This window comes from Chiloscyllium plagiosum, chromosome 10 (assembly GCF_004010195.1).
Source record: "Chiloscyllium plagiosum isolate BGI_BamShark_2017 chromosome 10, ASM401019v2, whole genome shotgun sequence".
NCBI lineage: Eukaryota > Metazoa > Chordata > Chondrichthyes > Orectolobiformes > Hemiscylliidae > Chiloscyllium > Chiloscyllium plagiosum.
The window spans coordinates 43,829,352-43,836,520 of NC_057719.1; positions in this window are offsets into that span (position 1 = coordinate 43,829,352).

Consider the following 7,169-nt stretch of genomic DNA (forward strand, 5'->3'; position numbering starts at 1 on the left):
AATGCCCTGCCTGTAGCAGTGGTGGACTCTCCCTCTTTGTGGGCATTTAAGCGGGCATTGGATCGGTATATGGAGGATAGTGGGTTAGTATAGGTTAGGTGGGCTTGGATCGGCGCAACATCGAGGGCCAAAGGGCCTGTACTGCGCTGTATTCTTCTATGTTCTAAATATCTCAGCAAGGGGCCCAGCAATCTTCCATGCTGACTTCTCAGATAGTGAAGCAGTCCATATCCAAATGCAATAAGTTCTGGACAATATCCAGGCTTCTGGTGACAAGTGGAAAATTATACTTATGTCATAAGTGTCAGGCAATAACCATCTGCAAAAAGAAAAAAATCCCTCATCTCCCTTATATAATTAGTGATATTGCCATTGTTGAATTCCTGACTGACAGTTTCCTCGGAATTACTATTGATCAGAAACTGACCTGGAATGGGTATATAAGTAATGTGGCTACAAAGACAGGGCAGAGAAACTTACTGCCAGATTCCCCAAAACCTGTCTACTACCTACAAGGCATAAGTCAGAAGTGTGGTGGAATATTCCTCACATCCCATGAGGAAATACACTGTTGCTGATTAAAAATCCTGAAATTCCCTCTTTAACACTACATGGGTCTCCCTATACCGAATATACTGCAGTGAATCAAGAAGACAGTTCAACCACTACCTTGTCAAGGGCAGCTAGTGATGGACAATAGGTGTTGGCTCAGCCAACTAAGTCTACATCCCATGAATGCATAAAAATCCTTAGTCTTCCATTTACAGCAAATGCAAGCTAAATACAATGATGCTGCACCTCTTTATTGTCCCCCATATTACTCTTATGCTAAAACAAAATTCATCAGTGAAGCACTTAGTTTTTTAGCTGATCTTGTTATGAGCAGGCAAGGGAGAGTCATGGCTCCCTTCTTTTTATTCTCTTTCAAAATCCATCACAACATATAATTTTTACTGCTTTAGCATGTAGCTACCACACTTCAAGTAAACTTAGTTAACTAGATCAAAAATGAAGGAGAGTCAATCCAAGGTTTTCTTGAGTGACAGCGGAGGTTTATTATCTCACACAATGGAAAAACTAATGAAAATTGACAACAAGCAGGTAATGAGTTTACAAAGAAGGTTGGGGTGGAGGAGCAGTGTCTCACACAGACAGGACGGTAAAAGCAATCGTAGTTATAATCTTAAGTGTCCCTTGGGTTGTGAGAATGTAAAGGCTAAGTCCAACTACGCAGCAGCAGAGATGTTGAGCTCTCAATGAACAATGATTTTTCCAAATTGCTTTTCCACCAACACTGGTTTCTGTGATTGATACCAAGACTGAATCAGATAAGAGCTTCCAATATCCTTGTGGTTATCAGTCCATTTCACATTCTTGCTCTTTTTGCTAAAGTCACTAGTGATATACCATTCAATTGCAGATTCTGGTGTCTGTATTGTTATTGTTTCATTCCCTTACTTCATTTCAAGCTAGATAGTTGTAGGTAACCTTTCATCTTTCAATATGTACATGCAAGTGGGAGTAAAATGAGAGATCTGAATTTCCTAATGTTGGGTTAAGTGAGTTTCAGTGCTTCTTGATCAATGTGGTAATTCTGAGGCAGACTTTTTTGTATATTCTATGAGGGTTGCCTGGGCTTGGTGATCACAGCAGCCATTCTAGACCTGCAGTTCCCTTTTAAAAATCATATTTAGTCCATTGAAGTCTCTGTTATTAGAGTAAAATAATGAAAGGTGACTCATTTTCATTCATTCATTTTCACTATGTTCCCAGAAAGATAATCATGATTAATTTGATTCTGGAATTGTTATCTATTGACATGCAGTGACATCAGCCATAATCTCATTTGTTATGAACAGAATTTTAGTTTGCTATTGTCTATTAGCATGATCAGTTGTACAGTGCTATAGGTTTATTATCCTTTATATAGAACTTTAGAGATGTACAGCACGGAAACAGACCCTTCGGTCCACCTTGTCCATGCTAACCAGATATCCCAACTCAATCTAGTCCCACCTGCCAGCACCTGGCCCATATCACTCCAAATCCTTCCTATTCATATACCCATCCAGATGCCTTTTAAATGTTGCAATTGTACCAGCCTACAGCACTTCCTCTAGCAGCTCATTCCATACACGTACCACCTTCTGAGTGAAAAAGTTTCCCCTTAGGTCTTTTTTATATCTATACCCTAAACCTATACCCTCTAGTTCTGGACTCCCCCATCCCAGGGAAAAGACTTTGTCTATTTATCCTATCCATTTCCCTCATGATTTTATAAATCTCTATAAGGTCACCCCTCAGCCTCCGCTGCTCCAGGGAAAACAACCCCAACCTATTCAACCTCTCCATATAGCTCAAATCCTCCAACCCTGGCAACATTCTTGTAAATCTTTTCTGAACCCTTTCAAGTTTCACAACATCTTTCCGATAGGAAGGAGATCAGAATTACATGCAGTATTTCAACAGTGGCCTAACCAAAGTCCTGTACAGCTGCAACAATGACCTCCCAACTCCTGTACTCAATACTCTGACCAATAAAGGAAAGCATACCAAACGCCTTCTTCACTATCCTATCTACCTGCGACTCCATTTTCAAAGTCTTTTTGTTCAGCAACACTCCCTAGGACCTTACCATTAAATATATAAGTCCTGCTAAGATTTGCTTTCCCAAAATGCAGCAAAATGCAGCACCTCACATTTATCTGAATTAAACTCCATCTGCCACTTCTCAACCCATCTGATCAAGATCCCGTTGTAATCTGAGGTAACCTTCTTCGCTGTCCACTACACCTCCAATTTTGGTGTCATCTGCAAACTTACACTATACCTCTTATGCTCCCATCCAAATCATTTATATAAATGATGAAAAGTAATGCACTCAGCACCAATTCTTGTGGCACTCCACTGGTCACAGGCCTCCAGTCTGAAAAACAATCCTCCACCACCACCGATCTTCTATCTTTGAGCCAGTTCTGTATCCAAATGGTGAGTTCTCCCTGTATTCCATGAGATCTAACCTTGCTTACCAGTCTCCCAAGGGGAACCTTGTCGACCGTCTTACTGAAGTCCATATAGATCACATCTCCCGCTCTGCTCTCATTAATCCTCTTTTTCACTTCTTCAAAAAACTCAATCATATTTGTAGACATGCTTTCCCATGCATAAAGTCATGTTGACTATCCCTAATCAGTCCTTGCCTTTCCAAATACATGTACATCCTGTCCCTCAGGACTCCCTCCAACAACTTGCCCACCACCGACGTCAGGCTCACTGGTCCATTGTTCCGGGGCTTGGCCTTATTCTTCCCATCATTTTCTGCTGAGAATCCAATGCATGGATGACAACTGTTTGTTAGTAAGGAAACAGGAGAAATCAAAAGACATAAATTATCAACAAATACAATCAACCATTTAAAAGCAGCTTTAGTAAAGACTTAGGGAACAGTTACCATCTATACTCAGTCAAATTGTATATTGAATATCTTTGTACATGAGTCATAGAGTTCTATAGCATGGAAACATAGCCTTTGATCCAACTCATCCATGCTGTCCAGATCTCCTGAATTAATCTTGACCCATTTTCCAGCATTTGGCCAATATCCCTCTAAACCCTTCCTATTCATATACACAACCAGATGCCTTTTAAATGTTGTAATTGTACCCGCTTCCACCACTTCCTCTGGCAGTTCATTCTATACACAAATCACGTTCTGCATGAAAAAGTTGCCCCTTAGGTCCCTTTAAAATCTTTCCTCTCTCGCATTAAACCTGTGTCCTCTAGTTTTGGACTCCCCTACCCTGGGAAAAAGACATTGGCTATGCACCCTATCTGTAACTCTCATGATTTTATAAACTTTCTTACGGTTACCCCTTAGGTGCAGGGAAAATAGTTCCAGCCTATTCAGCCTCTTCTTATAGCTCAAACCTTCCAACCCCAGCAATCTCCTTGTAAATCTTTCTTGCACCCATTCAAGTTTCACAACATCTTTCCTCTCACAGGGGGACCAGAATTTTTTCATTAGTTCAAATACAATGGGAATTTTTATGCAATCTTGCCTTGTCATACTTGTATTTTCCTGAAGTGAGCAACTGTGTTTTGTCGATTTAAAGCAATGTCTAAAAAAATCTCGGATCTCTTTAATACGTTCTATTCACTCCTGTAGTTAAAGCAATGGACCATTTTTAATTTGATTTGGGAATGATGCTAGCAAAGCCATATGTATTGCTTAAATTTATTTGCTGAAATGGTAAATATTTTAGGTCTAGTTATTTTCAGTTATCAATGTATGATTGATGTTTTGCCTGTAACTCACAATGTTGATGCATCCAAAGAAGCAAATAATGATGTAGTTTCAATGAAGAAGAGCAAGCAAACTCTCCTAATATTCTGACCAACATTTATTCCTCAATCAACACCTAAAACAGATGAAAATAACTAAAGAACTGTGGATGCTGGAAATCAGAAACAAGAACATAAATTGTTGGAAAAGCTCAGTAGGTCTGGCAGCATCGTGGAGCAAAGGCAGATTTAACATTTCAGGTCCAATGACCCTTCTTCAGGATGAGGAGGAGGGGGGAGAGTGGGAGGAGGGGGATGAGGAGGAGGAGGAGGAGGAGGAGGAACGCATTCTGAAGAAGGGACACTGTACCTGAAACAGATGAGTGGCCAATTATTTAATTGCCACTTATGAAAGCTTTCTGTATGCAATTTAGCTGCCGTATTCCCTAAATTACAATAGCCACATTTCAAGTAGTATTTAATCGGCTGGAAAATCTATTGGGATATCCTGAGCTCAATAAAGATGCTTCATAATGCAAGACTTCCCTTGTTTTGAAAGTAAGTTTTAAAAATAAGTGCTGCAAGTATCTTAAACATAAATATTCTTAAAGTATAATTGATACCACAGAATGTAATATGCACATTGATACAGTAGTCATTAGAGTTTAGAATGTCTGGACTGCTTAACCTAGAGAAAGATGAGGAAATCAAATTTTCTGATTCAGTATGTGGATGTGTTGCCAAATTCCAAACAAACGCCGTCTGCAAGTTCACTGACTACGCCACTATGGTGGGACGAATATCTAACAATGACGAGTCAAAATACAGAAGGGAGATAGAGGGCTTGGTGATGTAATGCAATGAGAACAACCTCTCTCTCATCGTCAGCAACACTAAAGAACTGATCATTGACTTCAGAAAGAAAGGAGGCGAACATGCCCCCATCTACATCAATGGAACTGAGGTTGAGAGGGTGGAGAGCATCAAGTTCCTTGGAATGACGATAACTGACAACCTGTCCTGGAATTCCCATGTAGATGCAAGTCAAAATGGCACAACAATGCCTCTTCTTCCTCAGGTGGCTCAGGAAATTTGGCATGTCCATAAAGACCCTCACCAACCTCTACAAATGCAGCATAGAGGGCATATTGTCTGGGTGCATGATAGTATGGCAACTGCTCTGCCCAGGACCATACGAAACTACAGAAAGTGGTGTGCACAGCCCAGACCATCACGGATGCCAACCTTCCATTCATGGAACTCATTTACACAGCTCGCTATAGCGGAAAGGCTGCTAACATCATTAAATACCCATCTCAACCCGGCTATAATCTCCTACAATCATTTCTGTCAGACAGAACATACAGAAGCATGAACACGCACCATCCCGGTCAGGAACAGCTTCTTCCCGGCCATTATTAAACTGGTAAATGGACTGTCTAGCCTCAGATAACGTTGAGCTTGCCTAGACCATGCTCTGTGCAATGTAACCTGTAAGTTTTTAAAGTCTTTTTGAGTTGTACATCCTTGCTTACTATGATCTGTCTGTACTGCTCATAAACAAAGCTTTTCGCTGTACCTCGGTAAATGTGGCAATAAATCAATCCATCAATGTATCTACTAGAGAAGGAGCAAACTTGATCTACTTTTGAGAAATAATGCAGGTCACTGAGGTGTCAGTGGGAGAGCACTTTGGGGACCATACTTCTAATTGTTTTAAAATAGTGATGGAAAAGGATAGACCAGATCCAAATGTTAATGTTCTAAAATGGAAGGTGAATTTTGATGATATGAGGCAAGAACTTTCAAAAGTTGATTGGGGACAGATATTTGCTGGTAAATGGCCGGCTAGAAAATTGAAAGCCTTCAAAAACGAGATAATGAGAGTCCAGAGACAGTATATTCCTGTTAGGATGAAGGGCAAGACTGGTTGGTGTAGGGAATGCTGCATGACTAGAGAAACTGAGGGTTTGGTCAAGAAGAACATGGAAGCATATATTAGGTATAGAAAGAAGGGATCAAGTGAATCCCTGGAAGATTATAAAGACAGTAAAAGTATGCGTAAGAGGGAAATCAGGAGGGCCAAAAGGGGACATGAGATAGTTTTGGCAAATAGGGTTAAGGAGAATCCAAAGGGATTCTACAAATACATTAAGGACAAAAGAGTAACTAGGGAGAGAATAGTGCTCCTTAAAGTTCAGCAGGGCCACCAATATGTGGAACCACAGGAGACTAGGTAGATATTAAATGGGTATTTTCCATCAATGTTTATTGTGGAGAAAGATATGGAAGGTATAGCATGTGGGGAAATAAATAGCGACATCTTGAAAATGCCCATACTATAGAGGAGTAGGTGCTGTATGTCTAAATATGCATAAGGGTGGATAAACCCCCAGGACCTGATCAGGTGTACCTTAGAACTCTGTGGGAAGCAAGGGAAATGATTGCTGGACCCCATGCTGAGATATTCGTATCATCCATAGCCAAAGGTAAGGTGCTGGAAGACTGCAGATTGGCTAACATGGTACCACTATTCAAGAAATGTGGCAAGGAAAAGCCAGGGAATTGTAGACTGGTGAACCTGACACCAGTGGGGAGCAAATATTTGGAGGGGATCCTGAGTGAGAGGATTTACATGTATTTCTGGTTACAGGTGTTTCAGTAAGATTAGGGAGGGTGGGAAAAAAGGAGGGGGGGTGGCATTGCTAATTAGAAATGGTATAACGGCTGCAGAAAGGAAGTTTGAGGGGGATCTGCCTCTGGAGGTAGTATGGGCTGAAGCCAGAAATAGGAAAGGTGCAGTCACCTTGTGGGGTGTTTACTATAGGCCCCCCAATAGCAGCAGAGATGTGGAGAAACAGATGGGGAAACAGATTGTGGAAAGGTGC